Raw genomic sequence first — 18,833 nt, 5'->3', positions numbered from 1 at the left:
ATTTCCTCCCAAAGCTAAAAAATCTCGATTTTTAGGCGTTAGCCCCAACTATCTCAAAAAACCCATGCCAAACAAAACATGTCTGTGAAGTGCTCTGGACTCCAAGGCTGTCATTTAGCGGCCTCTGAGCCAGGCCAGCGGCTTCACACTTTTTTTATTTTTTATTTTTTAACCACAGCAGGTTTTGACCAAGCAAGTTATTTTATTAGCTGTTACAGGCTGAAAAAAAACATAAACCTAAACAGTACAGGTTCCCCCCCATAGGTCAGGAGCACGCTCGGCCTCCCCTTCCAGCCCCTTGAAGTTCTTGAAGCTGCTCTGAAGTCCTGGTTCTGGAAAACCAGATAAGGAAAGGAGGGCACTGGAAATGCAGACCCAGAAGAGCACCCAGCCAGTGGGGCCTCTAACACATGCGTGGGGGTGTTTGGACTTGTCACCATGACAAAGCCGGTTTTATGGCATTTTGTGGCTAGGGTCCAAGAATTCAGAACTTCCTGCAGGACAATAAAGTATCTTCCTACACAAAATGCCAATAGATAGTAGATCTCTACTGGAGAACACCAAAGGAGGAAGCAGAAGCCCAGACAGGCAACACCATCTGGCAAGATGACAGCAAACGTCACAGGCATGCTTGCTTCTGTTCTACAGACTCAAGGACTTGTCTCCCTTGCCTGAAGGAGACTCTGCTGGCTAGGCTTAGGTTGGTCATACTCTAAACACAAAGAAGAAAAGGATGCTTTAAAATTAAAGCCAAGTACCCCTTGAATGGGACACCACGGCATAAGAAGCTAGCCTGGCTTTTGAGGAGGAAGTTGGAAAAGAGCTGGGATAGTTGTATCTCTCCAGCCAGGCCAGAGGCTGGTGGTCAGTGCTGGAGAAGCAGAGCAGCTGCTGCAAGGAGTGGAAACTTCCAGAAAACACATGGGTTGGGGCAGTGGCACAGGTTTATCAGTCCCACTGGTCATTTACTCTCCAGACCAAAGCATGCCAGGGTCAAACACCAGATGTAGGATCAGAAGGTAAAAAGACGCTTTCCCCCATCCCTCCCAGGGATGGGGCCAAGGCAAGCCTTCTTGTTGGCCATCACAGTACCACGCCCTGCTGCGGCTCACCAGACAAGGCAGGAGCTATCCTGGTGAAGGAATGAGAGTGAAATTCAGACCCATGCCTTAGCAGTTACCACTTTCTAGAGATTTGACTTTCGGCTTGTCGCCATCCTCATTCCAAAGCCCAAGGGAGGAGGTTCTTCGCCTGAGTGGTAGTTTAAGCCGGCAGTCCTGGGCTATGGATATCAAAGTCACATGGAGGACTTACTGAAACCACAGGAGATCCTACTTAGCTAGACAGAGCGGGACTCTCATCTCCTTCAGCTCTCCAGGTGATGACACCCTTCTGCTGGTCTATGCCAGGCCAGGCCTGGCACTCTCAGACATCCCAGCAACGTCAGGTCACCATCTGATTCAAAGTGCATAGTCTCTCAGCTCACGAAAAAGAAGAGATAACATGGAGTCACAGAGTCGGCGTCCCTTGATGTGGGTGCAGCGTCCCTTCATTCGCAATATTTATCTATAGCTATGATGTCAAGTGTCATGCCATGACCAATTTCAAGGTGCCAATGCAATGACATCAGTGAATGTGGAGTTCAGCAAAGAGGAAGTATCAGCCTGTCCCACTTCCGAAGTTAGAGTTCTTCTCTCAAAAATAGCCAAAGCTGGGACACAAGACAGACTGAGATCTTTGGATTCTTTTCTGGTTGCTAGAATAAAGCTATCTGACAAGGAGCAACTTAGAGGAGGCAGGGTTTGTTTGGGTTTACGGCTTCAGGGGATAAAACCTAACAGGGCAGGCAAAGGCATGACTGTAATCGTGCAGGGCAGTTGGTCTCTCCGCACTTTCAGTCCGGAAGTAGAGCACAGACAGCAAGCAAGGCTGGGCCACACAACCTCAAAAACCACCCCCAGTGACCACTTCCTCCATCGAGGCCCTGGCTCCTGAAGGTTCCCGTGTCACAAAAGAGCATCACCAACTGGGGCCCAAATGTTCCCACATGTGAGCTTGTGGGGGACGTTTCACAGTCTAATTACAACATGAAGGAAACTGTACATGCTTTACGGGTGGCATCTGCAGAAGGCAAACGTATCTATTACCATGATTCTACCATGATCTTTGAAGAGCAATCGATACGATTTTAAATCTCAACTTCATGATGTATCTCAGACCTCTGGGTGCCTCATATCCCTCACAGCTAAACCAGAATCAGTGCCTTTTTTTTAGGGGAAACCATGAGGACTCACTCAAGATACGCTATGCATAAATATGTAAAGTACTTGGCAACCAGTCCTACTTAAGAAATGTTTGTGCTCTCTCTTCCTCCCCCACACCCCACATATTTTTAAACCTAGAAAAGACTTCATAATGTCCCATTTGGATGCCTTGTTAGGGAATGAGAGTCCCAAAGAGGTCAATAGCCATGCTCGACAAACCACAGGCAGCTAGCTGGCAGAAAAGACACTATGCACAAAAAGTTTGTCCTCTCCGGAGACGAACCTGGAGGCCAGGCTGTGAGAACTCTACAAGGTTGCATCCGGAGGGATGGGATTGCTGTTATTCTCTGTGTGAAGTTTTGAGCGAAAATCCCAGAGGGGTCTTCTTGCAGCAGTATAAGGTTGGGGATTGAGTTGGTCCTACCGAAGGTACTTTCACCTTTCTGCAGCAGATGACGGAAATATTTCAAGCTATGGATCAGATCGGGACTCTGCATCCTCTTCCCTTCACACCAGCTAATGTGTTTTTCATTTCTCTTGGCTGGCTTGATTTCCCACATGTTCTCCCAAGCTCTTCCTCTCAGTTCCCCCAGGGCTTCCCACAACAAACCTGCTTTTGGCGTCCTCTCCAAGGAGGGGCTGCTGAAATGCATACCGGATATGTCTCTGGCTGTGTTTATCAGCCCCAGCCCAGACTCCTGGGGCTGAAGATGGCGGAAACAAAGAGCTTGGACAGGTCAGGTGGCTCAGTTCTTCCTACATTTCACCCCTAAAGCTTCCAGCCCTGGAGCGCAGGGCTCATCAAGCTTCGCCATCATTTCTTCAAAGACCCTGGCAAAGACTCTCCTCTCTTTGTTGTCTTATTTTTAAAAACATCAACAATAGTAGCTGTTACTATGGAACACTGCATTTTGCAATAGGCCTCTTACCTGTGGCTTCCTGTTTAATCCCATTACAACCTATAAAGTCGGAGATACCAAAATAGGCACGTTGCGAAACTAGAATAGCCCAAGTCTGTTCACGCCGTGTTGGCGGGACCTTCCAACTTCCCCTCCACGTCTCCTGTAAGTGAGGAGGCACCAATGTTAACGGTAAGCCCATGGGCGCTCATGCGCTGTGTGGGCCCGGCTTCTGTTCTGCTGTATGCTCCTTCTCTTCACTCCTGTCTTACACTCCTCCTCTGCAAGCATCCTTGCTTTCTGAGAGCCCTGGGAGTAGGTGAGCAAGGGCAGTTTCGGGGGGAGCCTTGCACAGCAAACGGGATTGATTAGAAGACATTGACTCTTTCAACGCCCCAGTTGGAAGTACTGGTGAATAAGACACTCAGCATGTGTTCTTGCTCTTCTCAGTTCCACACACACACACACACACACACACACACACACACACACACACACTTCATCTGTGTCATGAGATGCTGCTATCAGTACTCCTTTTGGATACACACTATATTTGGTGTTCGCAGGTAGGGTTGATGCTCTCAGGTAGGATGTAAAGTACTCTGTGGGTTCCATCAGCTCCTCTGACATGTAGGGTGAACACGGACTACAGAGAAAGCTTGCTTGCAACCTTTAACTGTTCCTTGGGGAAGCTGAGGTTGTCTGCCAACACATGCTGGGATGCCACAGCCCATGCTTCAGTTTTTCACCCATCCAAGCCTCCTTTGGTCTCCGGTTGAATTTATCTTCTTTCTAAACACAGCTAGCTCATCTGTGTCTCCGTGGGCATTCTTCTGTCTAGCATTTCACCCTACTATGTGTCTCTTATCACTTTGGTGGAATGTTAAGTTCCTCTCTTGTGAAGAACATTTCATATTCAATTTAATTCATCTGCATCACTGCAGATGCCACCACCCCACCCAATAATAACAACAGTTTCCATTTAATGAAGTACTCTGTGTTAGACAGCCTTCAACAGCTTATATAATCTTACATTAATCTACTGGGACTAGTGTTACTATTTCCACTCAAGTAACGTTCCGTGAAGAATATAGAAGAAAGATACAATCCCAACATGGTTTTGTAAAGGTCTCTGATTCTCAATCCGAGGCATCTCATATTCTGTGCTATTCTTCCTAGCACAGTTGCTGGAGGAATGAGTCTCCCCCAAGAGAATTTCAGTCTCACCTTCTGAAGATTCGGCATGACTTAAGCACAAAGAGGAATTGCACAGTCACCCACCCCACCCCTGCATTTCACTGATGAAAACATCGGAACCGAAGAGAGGAAAGTGTGCCGCATGCACACCATTTCCCCTACTGCCTGCCGGTCGCCACTCTACCTCTAATTTTCCTGAACACAGGACAGTAATTGCTCAGTACTGGAAAGCATAGGAAGGAAGAGGGTGTGGATGCAGATGTGTTTCATGCTACTTGATCGCTCTTGTATAGGACACCCAACTTCCCTACAGCTTTATTTTCCTGAGGATTTGTGCGTAGATCAAATGCCGGCTTCTCCGTTCCCGTAAGTCAGCCTCCGGTAAGTGAGTCAGCTTGGCTCGTGGCTGGGAGTCCGTGCCATGCCTTTGTCTTGTGTTGGTTGCTGGTGGATTGCATGTGGACAGGCTCTGGGATAAACACGACAGCACAGACATGCCGTTGGTTACTGTTTAACCCACTAGTGATAATTCCTACTAGCCTGCTGTCTACCTGGCTTTCGGGGTGAATTCTGGAAGATCAGAAAAGCAGAACAAGCCACAGCTAACTTCACCTCACCAACTGCTCAGCCAATCCTTGCTGTGGGATGTTCTGTATGCTGTAAATGTGCTGCTCTGATTGGTCAATAAGTAAAGTGTGATTGGCCAGTAGCCGGGCAGGAAGTATAGGTGGGACAAAGAAGAGAATTCTGGGAAACGGAAGGCTGAGGCAGGAGATGCTGCCCACAGCAGCTACCATGAGAAGATGTAAAGTACCACTAAGCCACAAGCCACATGGCAACTTGTAGATGAATAGAAATGGGTTAATTTTAGATGTAAGATCTAGATAGTAAGAAGCCTGCCATGGCCATATAGTTTATAAGTAATATAAGGGGTTTATTTGAGTCTGAGTGGCTGCCAGCCCGGACAGGACTGGAGATAACTCCAGCTACAAATCTGTTTCCTCAAACTGGAAGCCTCTGATTCCTCATCCAAATGGATCTCAGCTGAACCGCTGCTAAAAGCTTAAAAGCTTTAGTTAGCCTCTAGTGTCTGGTCCTCATGCCTTATATACCCTTCTGCTTCCTGCCATCACTTCCTGGGATTAAAGGCATGTGTCTTTCCCAAGCAAGACATGAGATCTCAAGTGCTGGGATTAAAGGCATGTGTCACCATGCCTGGCTGTTTCCAGTGTGGCCTTGAACTCACAGAGATCCAGATGGATCTCTGCCTCTGGAATGCTAGGATTAAAGGTGTGTGAGTGCCACTGGCTAACCTCTATGTTTAATATAGTGGCTGTTCTGTTCCCAGATAAGTTTATTGAGGTACACAATATATCAACCACATTTCTCCTTTTTTTGTTTAAAATAAAAAAGTTATAACTAATACAAGAAAAAGTATATACAATATATACAGTCAAGAATTACATTAACAATGTCTAGTCCATAAACATTTGACAGATTCAGACAAAAAACTCCATTATATACATTAACAATGTCCAGTCCAATAACATTTGACAAAATCAAACAAAAATTTTTATTACTTTTCCTACTTAAAACAAGTAATTCTTTTTTAAAAGTAGATTCAATAATCTTTTTATCTTCTTATATCTATATTCTCTCTTTTTTCTTTTCTGAGTAGATTCAAAAATCTACCTTTTATCTTATCATTTCTATATCTTCCTTTTTTCTTTTCAGATTAAATAATCTACTCCTTTCTATATCCTCTTTTTTCTTTTTCTTTTTTCTTTTTTTCAAACAAGTACCCTATATCTATTCTCCTTTTTTTAGATTTTTTTCTGACCATTAACAATTAACAACCTGTAACCAACCTTCATAAACAATGACAATTATCCATAAGCCATTGAACAACCAAAAACTACCCACCCCACTCTTGGGAACGTAGGTGTTGTTTTCTTAAAATTACTTCCTGCTTTCTGGGGGTGAAGACATCTTTAGGGAATCCTGAAAAGAAAAATTTTGGGTTAATTGTCAAGTCCTGGAAGAGTTAGCTGTATCATTTGTCCGGTCTCTGCATAACGGGAAAGTACAGGGCTTGTCTCAAGTCCTTGCTCCAGTAGTCTGTGAATCTGGATCATCTCAGCTAGCCATCTCGAAATTGTCCTGAGCAGTTTGTAGTCCAAAGCCGATCTTTGGGTGGTATTAATCAACTTAATGGCCTTATCATAGTCAATGTTGAATCCCCTGTGATTTGGAGCAATCACAGTATGATAAATGTCTGCCTCTCGCTGGGCAGTGGTAGTGCACACCTTTAATCCCAGCACTCGGGAAGCAGAGGCAGGCAGATCTCTGTGAGTTCGAGGCCAGCCTGGTCTACAGAGGGAGTTCCAGGAAAGGCGCAAAGCTACACAGAGAAACCCTGTCTCGAAAACATTCTTCCCTAGAAGAGAATATTTTCACAGCAACTTCTCCAAACTGACCTTTGCTGATGCTTTCTTGTAACACAATGGTCCTGGCAATTGTTCTCTGAACAAGCAGCAGTAAACCTTTCATCCCCGATAATGGTGTCGCCACCACCAACACGACGAGAAAAAGTGAAGTTCAGTCTCCTGAGGGTCACACACTTAACAAGTGACAGCAAAGGATGTCAACACTGCTCATTGCTCTTGGCCTGTATGTAAAGGTTTCTCAACTCCGGAAGTTCATGCTGGGTTCATTGTACTCTTGGGTATGAGGGGCAGAGGTAAAGCTGGAGAACTGCAGTGATACATTTTTGTGAAAATTATCTCTTGACCACTCCTACAACCAAAGGCTGAATTTCTGGAAGACCTCACAGAATAATTAGTCCCCTTGAGATCATTTCAAATCATGGACCTAGCTTGCGGTCATCCTCCTGTGTCCTCATCCTGTTCGAGTTTATCTTGCGCTTGAGAGAACAGTATAACCAATCTTCCTTGCCCTTCACTGCCCATGCTGAATGTACAGCTTCAATCTGAGGTTGCGGACTCCTCCATGCCCTTGATCCAGAACAATGTACGTGCTTGCTGTGCTCATCATTTGCTGAAAGCTGCCAACAGATTGGAATCAACCTTAAGCTATAAATATCTACCATTTATGTTGCAAGCAATGTAGATATAGGTTGATACCATCTGTTTGAAGTGTTGGGACCTACTGAGGTCAGCAAAGTGACTTCTTCCCTGGTAAAACTTTGTTAGAGATTTCTGTAAAGAACCTCTCATTCTTCGCCCATGCCATGTTTTCTCCGCTACTCAATAAATGCAGGGCAAAACCGTAACCCCAAACCTTTCCTATCAAAACCTTTGCTAGGAAAGCCAAACACAGGGACAGTCACAGCTAATAGGCCCAGATTCAGACACAGAACAAATAGAGGCAACACAAACAGACGGAAGCAGACATATGTAACATACAGGGTAGAGACAGATCAGCAACCACAAACTCCAGACAGACGGAAGGCACAGGGAGAGAAGTGAAGAGTTCAAATTTGGGCTCACTTTTGATCAAATTAGTCCAAAAGGAAGTTCTTTGTTTACAATCTTTAAGGTGACTCTGATGTATTTCAGTGTTCTCTGAGGTTATCTTTAACGCATTAACTGACACAGAGAACTATTGCCCAGTGTGACAGCCCTCACTGACTGGTTACCCCAGAATCAGACATAACAGAATTAGAAGAGACCACATTCATTATGATTAATGTAACCTAGTAACCATCATCTGATGAGCACACAAATACAGTGAGTGTTCTGAAGGAACTGTGTCTAGTAATGGAGTATGGTCCTAGTCTGGGGGTCAGGGAGGTCTGTCTAGGGTGTGCATTAGTCAGAGTTATATAGAGAGTGAAAGGAGGAAGTCATTTAAAGCAAAAAGAACCCTGACAGCAAGGGGGCAGCTACTGCAAACTTGTGAAAACTGCCAAAAAGAATGGGAACTTGGAAATCCTGAAGGGAGGGGGCTCGGTGCTGTCATCACATCACAGGACCCAATCCAATCCCGTCTCTCATTTTCATAGAGGAGAAAACAAGTGTAGGGAAGTTACTTGTTCGGTTAGGGAATTACCTGATGTATAAACTGCTGACGTAGCCATGCCATCGTATAGGTTAAGGGGAAGGCTCTTATTGTAGATGTGAGGGAGAGAACAGCCAAAGCCATCTGGAAGAGTCCAGAGCAGGGAGAGAAAAATAGTCAACTGGGCATGGCCAGCAGGCTGGACCAGGTCAGGAGAGAGGCAGGAGCTGGGGGTGGCGTGGTGGCAAGACAAAGAGAGAATCAAGAGAGCACACAGACAAAATAGCAGGGCTATAAGGAGAAATGGGTAGCTAGGGAGAGGGAGGCCCATGAGCTGGAGAAGTTTAGGGTGAGGAAGGAGGTTAAAAAAAAAAATAAAGCTGGGTAATTTTAACACTGTGGGAGCCTGGAGGCCAGCGTGCACTTTGGTGTGCTAATAGGCACCACAGGTAGCCATTTGTCCCTTCTGCCAGTGATAAGTGAAATTGCTCCTTTTGGTAGAGGGGCACTGGCTTCATGAGTTCCTGAGGAATGCTAGCTTTTGTCTAAGTGCCAGAATGGGTAGAAATTAGAGTTTCCTTTGGACCTGACACCTAGGTGGCATGAGAGACCAGGCTGCCTGAAATTGCCAGGACCTCCAAGAAGTCCCTCAACTCTTGGGGTTTCAGTGTTCTTGCTTGCTCTTGACTATCACACTTCTTCCCTTAAAAATTTCTCAAAGAGGCTCTCTTGAGTCTGTGTGTTTACTGAAAACTGAATATTGAGTCAAAACTGGCGGCACACAAGAAAGAGGAATTAGTGGGACCAAGGAGATGACCAAGTCTGACGAGGTCGTTTGATCCCTGTACCCTATGTGATGGACCCACAGGTTATCCTCTGACATCCAGGCATGCGCCATGGAATGCTCACTTCCACCCCATCCCATTCCACCTTGCAAGTGTGTGTGTGTGTGTGTGTGTGTGTGTGTGTGTGTGTGTGTGTGTGTGTGTACATAATAACAATAAGTAAATAGTTTTAGAAGGAAGGAAAGGAGTGAGGATAGATCAGATTGGGGGTATAGCTCAGCTGTGCTTGCTGACACAAGGGCCCGGGTTCAGTTCCATCACTGTGTAGGCATTGTGTTACGCATCTCCAATACCAGCACTTGAGGGATATAGGCAAGAGGATCAGAAGTTCAAAGTCATCCTCGGCCACAAAGGAAATTTGAACCAGACTGGTATACATGAGACCCTGTGAGGAAAAAGTGAAAGGAAAGAAAGAAGAGGAGATGGAGGAGGAGGAAGAGGACAAGAAGGAGGAGAAGGAGGAGGAAGAAGAAAGAAAAAAGAGGGGAAATTACAGGAGGCTCACATGTTCTCATATTCATCATTAGCCAGGAAAATCAAAAGAACTCAGGGCCAGCAAAGGCAGATGGCCATTCACAGGCCAGAGGTAACCCACAGGTATGCTTTGTTTGAACACACGATATTTCTAAATGTTTTTGAAATTTATTGCTACTGTTTAGGAGTCAGATTTCATATGTAATAAATTCCCTAGAGCTACTGCTGGCTGCCCACCTGCCCTCTTTTCCTGATTCCTGAAGTGACAGGTGCATTTGTCACCTAGGGTCCTACAGACTGGCTGCATGTGTGCCCTGCCCTGCCCCACAATAGCCTTTTAAAGACCTGTAAATGACAACCTTGGAGTGACCATGGATTCTTCTGTCCACATGACAGTACCAGGCCCGTCAGCTGTTGCTCCAGTAGACGGTAGCCTCCTCCCTCCCTTTTCTACTGCCCTCTTTCTGGACACAGTTCTCCATGTCCACCTCCCTTGGAAAGGGATACATTCAGAATCAAGTACAGCGCTCCCCAGATGTGCTTACCCATAGAGAAGATTTAAAGACATCTGACATATTTATGTGCCATAGTTTCTATTTGGCATCTAGGGCCACCAAGCATGATGACAACCCAAATAGAAAGAAGCTTCATAGCATCTGAAATTGTTTCTTCCCCTTGAAAACAGCAGAACAGAAGAGACAGAACAAAGCAGAGAAAACAGAACATTATTTCCTGAGACTGTACACAGGCAGATCTCTAACAATGCGAGAGGAATGACAGGCATTTTGAGATTGTTTTCTGTTTATAAATGTAAGCAGAGAGAAGAGCCTGAGGAATCTACTTATAAAGTCCTTATAAAACGGTGCCAATATAACAGCTGGATGGAGTTAGAGCCTGTTTTATCTGTTTCCAGAGTTAAACCAGGTGTGTGTGTTTGTGTGTGTGTGTGTGTGTGTGTGTGTGTGTTTATGTGCATCTGTATGTGTGTATATGTTTATGTGTATGTGTGTATATGTGTTTATGTGCATGTGTATGTGTATGCATGTATTTATGTGTGTGTGTGTATGTGTGTGTGTGTGTGGTGTGTATATGTGTGTGTTTTCCCCTATGAGATTAAAACCTCACAAGTAGAAAGCCAGAGTAGCAAGAGTGTCATAGAGAATTCTGGTTTAGAATTTGACACGCTGGCTACTTTCTCCGTCTGCCTCTGGCTATCAGGAGCTCTTGGGAACCACTAATGTCCTTATTGTGCAATGGAATTATTTAATTAGCTTCCACTAACTAGGACAGTGCACCCAAAAGTGTCCTTCATCTGCTGCCTCAATGACCCCCCCTAAAGTAGTGATAGTTCTGTGGTTCCTCTAAAACTGACTTAGTCATTTTTTCAGTTAATCTTGTACAAGGCAAAAACACTTGCAAAACTGTAGGTGTAGTGTGTTAATTATGACTTTAATATACATTGAAATAAATACTGAGGAATTAAAATTAAAAGCTGTTTTTGTCACATACTATCTGAAGTCATTTTTATATATTTGTACATGTCTCCTCAGAAAGACTATACTTTGGGTTCACTGATGGACTCCAAGAAGCCCCTAAATTTGCATTCTAAATTATATGTGTATACTTTAGGGATACTTAAGTTCCTAAATTCTTAAATGTGTATATGAATTTCTTGTGGTTCTTGGTGGTCCACTGCATCCATTAAGAAGCTGAGGGCCATTAGTTCCAGTGGGGTCTCGAGGAACCCATCAGGTCCTTTTGGGGAAGCAACTGAGAAAAACAAACTTCAGTTTTTAAACACCCTGCCTAAGGTCCTTTTTTTTTTAGCAAGTTTTCTCCCATATCCCACATTTTTAAATGTGGCTAAGGACATGCTGTTCACTTACTTGGTGGGTGAGAATGGAGAGAGCCACTCCTGGACCGAGCCTGGGAAGTCAACAGGGCACAGCCTAATCTTGGCTCCATCTTTATCCCAGACAAGATTGTCTTTGACGCATTGGAATGGCAGTGCCCTGGGGAAAGGAGAGAGATTTTACTTCAAGTGACCTCTAGAATACTTGGCGAGCACCCCCAACACCACACTCCTACAGAGCACAGCTTGGGCAGATCCATTCCTTTCTTTTTCCGAGGACTCGGAAGTCGAGCTCCACAGGACTGTTGCAGAAAGAATCGTAACGCACATCTCCATCCCAGAACCCCTTTGCGGGGTGGACCAGCCTGCTGTGTCTCCACCTGCCTGTTTGGCAGCTTCCTGAATTTCCATGTCTTCAGCCCGGATTGTTAATAATGGCTTCATTGGCGTGCCCATAGGAAAAGACCTTCTCTGGCCCTGGAAGAATAAGAATAAAGGAATAAGAATGCAATAGACAGATCCCACACAAGCCTTGATCTTGCCCTACAGTAACTTCCCAAGGATGGGCAGAGCTATCCCCAGGTCCCAGCCCAGAGTTAGTGTTGAATATGTAATAAACATCGAATAAATGAATTCCAACTACTGTTCAAGTCAGTTATACAAGACATTTGTTGGGGTAGGGTTGGCAATCAAGAAAAGCTTCCAAGGGCAGGTAACACTGAACGAAACCATGGTCGGGTATAATTTTTGGAACATTGGAAGCTATGCTATCATGTGATGGAACACAGGGTCCTGGAGTTGGGCACCAGATGGCGTGTGAATTCTGACACTGTCATGTGCTAGGTTTTCCTCTGAAGACCTTTCTGAACTCCTCCGAGCCTGAGCTGCTTTGCCTACAAAATAAGAGTAATGATAGAACGTACCTGTGGGTATCAGATCAAAAAAGTACACATGAAGCTCAGAGTGTCTGTCCTTGTTTTTCAGGGTGGTTGTCACCACTGGCATCTAAGAAAGAAGGAAAGATAGGGAGAAAGATGAGGAAGCAGAGTCCCAAGGGAGAGCCAGCTTGACTCTGATTTCTACAGTGATCAGCTCACCTCGGTGAGTGCTAGGTAGAACTTGCACTCTTAACGGCAGACTCCAGAGTGGCGCTGCAGACAGAGCATCACCCCTTAGCAGCCTCGATTCTAATCAGCATGGTTGCCCGGCCTCACCAGTGGTTTGGCTTCTCTGCCCATAATGGGACAGAGCCTGTCACTGCAGCCATGAGTGTCTTCGAATCTACAGGTCCCGGAGGCAGCTTCTTTTCCTGGCTGCATTTCCTTTAGGGAGAGCTAGACAAAGAGGTCATGCAGCCATGGGGTCTAACCAATCACGCAGGAGGAGTTAACAGACCCGCCAGAGCTGTGGGTGAACTTTTGCTTCTAGGTGGAGCTCGCTGGTCTGAACATCGGTGGCACAGGCTTCCCCCAGTCACAAGTCCAGGTGGGTATGGACATTCCTCACATGTTTATTATCACCATGTCAATCAGAATCTGCTACTCTATATTTTCCACATTGCATGCATCACCACCTGATAGCATTAAGGCAACACTTGCCATGTTGTAAACACTTAGGATTATTATCATTATGCTGGGCAAAAACGCATGATGAGGAATGTCTGGTGCGTGCTTGTCAAATGGTGAAGGTTTGCCTCTCTGGCTGGGAATGGGGGTGAAGGTGACAAGACAGGGAGAGGATTTTGTTCAGGGGAGTCTCCTTTGAGACAACACTTGAGACTCGCCTCAAACACTGGAGTGACGTTTCCTAAGAAAGGCTGAGGCACAGAGCATTGCAAAGGACCAAGGACTGGTGTTGAGACGTAAAAAGCACAGGGAGCATTTGAGACCTGGCGACGCAGTTCTGACTGGCTGAAGGTCTAGAACCGTAAAGGGGAATTACAAGTTAACCATGTTAAGAGAAGCTTCCCAGCGTCACAGAGTTCTGAAGGCTGTGCCCATGTGCACTGGCTGCCTGTGTTTGCATTTAGAGAGTCAGTGAGGTCTATACAATAATGTGATCTAATGAGCGCTTTTGGAAGAATATATCCATGACCCAGTGAGTAGATTTGGGATAGGTGGGAGGCAGAGATCTGAAGCCAGGGTCATGGAGCAAGTATAAACACAGCTCAAAGCATCCATAGATCAAAGCATCCTTACATCCACAGGCAGGCAAGAAGAGCCAGAGATGAGGTCATTATGGCCACATAGTCGAGTGGAAGCTGGAGGTAATGTCACTGCCTGCAGCAGGAGCAGAGAGGTCAGGAGGGGGAGGGAGGAGAGACTGGGGACAGGAGGAGGAGAATTACATAAAGCCTGACCTTGTCCGGACTCACATTTCCCACTGGGTGAGCACTTACGGACATACAAGAGGCTAAGTCCCAGAGACACCTGGGAACACAAGCTTCAACCCCAAATGTGAATAAGTGCTGAAAGGATTTTTAAGGTCATGCTCACGGATACCATCTCCATGGAGGGAGCCTACCAAGTCTGAGAATCACATGGTTTCCACAGTGGAGGAAACTGCCTTTTATTATGTGTGTGTTAAGTCTGTGGCTCCGGACAGCTCTCAGCTCATCAAAGCCTCTGCTTTGGCATCTGTGGAATAGGAATGATAGTATAAATATCTCATGGAGCCTTTGTGGAGACAAAGCATGTGTATGTGAAGTCCTCAACATGCTATCTACTATGCAAAGAACTCAATACATAGTAATAATTCTTAGCAATAAGTTGTTACTTTACTTAAGACTGAGGTTGAAATTATGAATATTTATAGAGGCCAAGTAGAAAGAGGAATAGCACGGACCATTTTCCCCCAAGAAACATCAACAGCTGTTCACATTCTGCAAATTACTGGCACAGACGGATGGCCACACCTTGCAATTTTCAAAAGAAAACAGGAATGTAGTTTTTTTTTTTTTTGAGTATGAAATTCCAATTTTGTAAGTGTTAATGCTGGATTTAAATTACAGAGAAATGTGGGCCACATGGAACAGATCTGGGGAGTGGCGCCCGAGGCTATCGTGGTGGAATCCAGTTGAAGGCAAGTGTCCAGCTTGAAGAAGCAGCCTGGGGAGCAGGTGCCTTCGGAAGACAGAGTCACCTGTGTCTGCCATTAGGAAGTCTGGCCTTGGTGGTGTCGGGGAGATGACGTTTTGAAGGGGTCCAAAGCTGGACGAGCTGGGCTGTGGCACAGAGAAACTTAAGTACCCATAGGTATTTAGCTGCTGTGCAGAAAGATAAACAAGCAAAGTGGGAAGGCTAGCAGAGACAGAAACCGGTTATCTGGCCTGACTCGTTAATCCACTTCTTCGGTAAGGATGGAGGTTAAACCAGAAAAGGTTACAGCATGGGGGGCCAGAGGAAGAACTGGCCTGCCTATGTGCCTGCCACCTCAGCCTCTGACCTTTTGCTCCCCAGGATCACAGGGCCAGAAACTGAAGTTCTAGAGAACGGCACAAGCAAGCCGGAGTATTAATCAGGACAGCCAGCAGGTGCAGAGCACCCTGCCAAAGGGGTAGCGAGGCATTCCAGGGCTTATGTCTCAAAGACAGGAAGGTCAGCACTTGCCCAGCAAGGACTGAGAAATCTTGCTGCTGCCCTAGCGGGTGGGGCACTGGGAAACAGGAAGGAGAGTGTTTGTTGTCCTTTATTTGCTGGGAAATGTAAATGCCCCATTGCTCTCTCCCTCTGCAGATAGACAGACTATGGCTTCACAATGTATGGCATTTCAGAAAAGACGTTACTCAATCATTTCTCAGTGGCAGAACTTTTCCTTTAAATGGCATCTTGCCCTAACCCCCAATATGGAACATAGTTTATAAATGAGTGATATGTATATTCTTCAGCAAGTGTGAGTCTTTGCTTTTGGTGGTACACTTTTTTTTTCTGTTGTGAAGCCCTCAGATGTGCCTAGTAGGAAACTAGGATGCTTTGAAGCACGCTACAGAAACCACTTGCACAGTCCACTCTTTCTGGGGTGTTGGGATCTTCAGTGATGAAGAATCACTACCCCACTCTCCCAATTTGAGAAACACACAACCACAGCATCTCTCTGCACTCTAACTGACAGCTGTGAATAAGAGGTATCTTGCAGTGGTGGCGCAAACCTTTATTCCCAGCATTCGGGAGGCAGAGGCAGACAGATCTCTATAGATTCAAGGCCAGCCTCATCTGCAGAGCTAATTCCAGGACAGCCAGGGTTACACAGAAACCGTTTTGGAAAGAGAGAGGAAAGAGGAGAAAGAGAGAGAGAGAGAGAGAGAGAGAGAGAGAGAGAGAAAGAGAGAGAGAGAGAGAGAGAGAGAACAGTGGTGCATGAACTATAAGGGCCTTGTGTCCACCTGGGCTCTAGAGACCGTTGGCCCTAACGCGTGAGACAGCATTCTCTCTATGACACTGGAACAGATCCTTCTTGCTCACAGACCTTCATTATCCAATCGTGGCTATCACTTCCCTTGAAGATCTTCAGAGGAAATGGCGCTGCTGACAAAGAACAGGGGCCATTATGTGAGGTTCTAGAAAGAGCTTGACCCAAGGAGAGAAGGCTGAGCCGCCATGACAGGCCGTACTCCATTCCCTGCATGATTCAGGAAGGGTCCTTCCTCTTCCTGTGCTGCATTCTCTCAAACCATACAAGAGGAATCCTGCACCCCACAACCAAAGCCCAACTCTCTTTGTTTTCATGGTGCCTAGTAGGAAACTAGTTTCAACTACTACAAGAATACTGTAAGAATTCACAGGGAAGGGAGGGTTAAGAACCATCTGACCGCAGAACCAAATGCTGTGGAGACCAAACCTTGGTCAGCCCCAGAATTCATTTAGTCCTATTGGCTGGATCTTCTCTGCGTGGGCATCTGCTCACCTCCAGCATCTGTTACTGTCTCCTCTGATGGTGCTGTTCTAGCCCTAGCCTTCTCTCGCTGCTTTCCAAAATAAAAGGCTTGGTTGGTTCAGGCAGTGACCATCCATGGCACAGCGTTTCTGCCAGACGGAGCATTCACGCCTCACAGGCTGCCAGCCAGCCTGTCGCTAGCTGTCTCTGGGTCTAGCCATTACTCAGGAATGCCAAGAGTGCAGATGTCAGCGCTTTCTATAGATAGGATGCAGGACAGTAAGCCTCTCTGCATGGCTTACTTGGTATGACCACAGGGGTGAGAGAACCAAAATGGCCAATGAGACAGAGGATCCATGAGTGTGAAGGGGCAAATGCTTCCTTCACAAGAACACCCTTTCTCCTATCCGACAGAGGACAAATGTTAGGCCTGGAGAATACACTAGTCAGTGAGCCTGCAGACCGTTAGGCCAGCTCTACCCTTCTGTGTGACATTTCTGTCTTCCAGTAAGAATGATTATAACAATAATGCCTCCCGAAGGCGGTTGTGAGGGTTAAGCAACATTCCGAGTGTAAAGCCTTGAGCCCAGGGCCTGGCGTGAGCAAAAGACAATATTTAGTTTAAAAGGAAGAAAAGAAACCTACAGAGAGTTCTCCTTCTCAGAAAATGTCCTCAGAGAAGAACAGAACAACATTGCAAGAGGAAATTCAAGTTCCGGGGAAACATGAGATGTTAGTGTTGTTCTCTAAGTATATGAACTAGATGTGGATGGGGTGGGGGCAAGCAGGAACAGCCAATCAGAGGGGCTCCCAGGTACAGGTCCCACTTTGCTGCTTCTGTGGCTGATGCTGCAGCAGCAAGCCAAGAAGCAAAATTCAACCAACTGACCCAGACTCAAGAAAGGCTGGAGATTTTTGTTTTCTTTTGCTCGCTAAGTACATTTGTTTGGAGAGGTACCATTCAGCAGCAATATCAGTGAGGCCAGCTAGAGTCAGGAGAGTTAGCTGGGCTCAGGCCTATCCAGTCCATGGAAGAGGCCACCAGTCACAAACAGGGAGGAGATAGTGCTAGCACTTCACCTGTTTTTAAGGGTGATAATTCTGGTCAATATTTCTCCCCTCAACAGGACATTATTTTTCTCTCCCCCCTCAAGGTCTCTTTTAAGTATCTCCTCACATCTCTGCTTCCCACCCTGGCCAACTCTGAGCCCATCTCCCCCTAGCCTGACCCGTCACATCCTTCATTCCAATCTGGGCCCTAGTCTTTTTCTTGTATCGACTGCTACCCTATCATCTGGTTACCGACTGCCTCCCTGTCAATCATCTGACCCCTAAAGGAATGGCCAGCTTCAACAAAGCAGAAGGCTTGCTCGCTTTATTCATTGCTGAGCCCCACCCCCACCCCCAGCCCCCAGCTAGTTTGTTTATTTGTTGAGAGTGACTCTCACATGGCTGAGGCTGGCCTTGAACTTGCTTTGTAGCCAAGGATAATCTTGCAGTTCTGATCCCTCCTGTCTGTACTTTTCCCAGAGCTGAGAATACTGGTATATACTCCCACCACACCCAGTTTATGTACCACTGGTTATCAAATCCAGGGCCTTTCCTAGGCTAGGCAAGCACTCTACCCTACACCCCATCCCCAGCCTGAATCCTCAGCTTTTAAGACAGAGCCTCAAACATAGCAGATTCTCAGCAAGTGTCTCTGGATAGAGGGAGGAAGAGGGAAGTGTCGTGGAGGACACTTTTCCTTTGTCCTGATTAGCAAAACCTATCGTCAGAAAGTTAACTAGTACTGGTGAAAATCCAGAAGTCAGCCTGCTGCTGAGGAAGGCAGCTGGAGGATCGAGCTATCCTCTCCGTGCCTGCTGATGTCCCCTGCACGGCATCCCCTAAGAAAGAGCGCTGGGGTCCTCCCTAGACAAGCGAACCCTGGAGATCTGAGAGTTGAGAGTACAGCTTCTTTGCTATGGCAACCTCTGCCCCATACAGACCCTCCCCTCCATTCTGGGCCTCATATGCTCCCCTCGCATAGCTCTTTGCTGCCCTGGACATTGAGGAATTGTCCCGAAACCACCCCCTCCCCTTCTGTACCCAGGAAGTGCATGGCTTTCAGGAACTGTCAGCTGTCCAAGAAATATAAACAAAGAACAAAAGGCGCAACCAGCTCTTTGGAAGGGAAGCAATCTCAGCGCGAACTGCGCAGGACACAGTACCCACCTGGCATTGACACGGATGGCCCACCGCCACAATCCTTGAGGAAGGGTCCTGAGGAAGGGAGGCGATTCCCTGCAGCTCCTTAGACTCCGTGACAGGTCAAGGCAGGGCCAGTGTCCCCAGAGGTTGAGCTCTTGAAAAACAGCCCTAGTTGCCAGCTGTGCCTTGGGGTACTCTGGTGGATCCGATGAAAGAC

The 18,833-nt window shown here is 46.3% G+C and overlaps 1 long non-coding RNA gene across 1 annotated transcript; it reads right to left on the bottom strand.

The window, feature by feature from the left end:
• Positions 1-1,317: 1,317 nt before the first annotated feature.
• Positions 1,318-14,500, bottom strand: LOC121824011 (uncharacterized). Its single transcript, XR_013046142.1, has 4 exons — positions 12,649-14,500; positions 12,475-12,556; positions 11,586-12,028; positions 1,318-7,424 (listed from the first exon to the last, which is right to left on the bottom strand). It is a non-coding gene; the product is annotated as an uncharacterized LOC121824011 (long non-coding RNA).
• Between the last annotated feature and the right edge of the window lie 4,333 nt (positions 14,501-18,833).

This window comes from Peromyscus maniculatus, chromosome 19 (genome assembly GCF_049852395.1).
Source record: "Peromyscus maniculatus bairdii isolate BWxNUB_F1_BW_parent chromosome 19, HU_Pman_BW_mat_3.1, whole genome shotgun sequence".
Lineage (NCBI taxonomy): Eukaryota > Metazoa > Chordata > Mammalia > Rodentia > Cricetidae > Peromyscus > Peromyscus maniculatus.
This window is presented reverse-complemented; position numbering and strand designations above follow the sequence as displayed.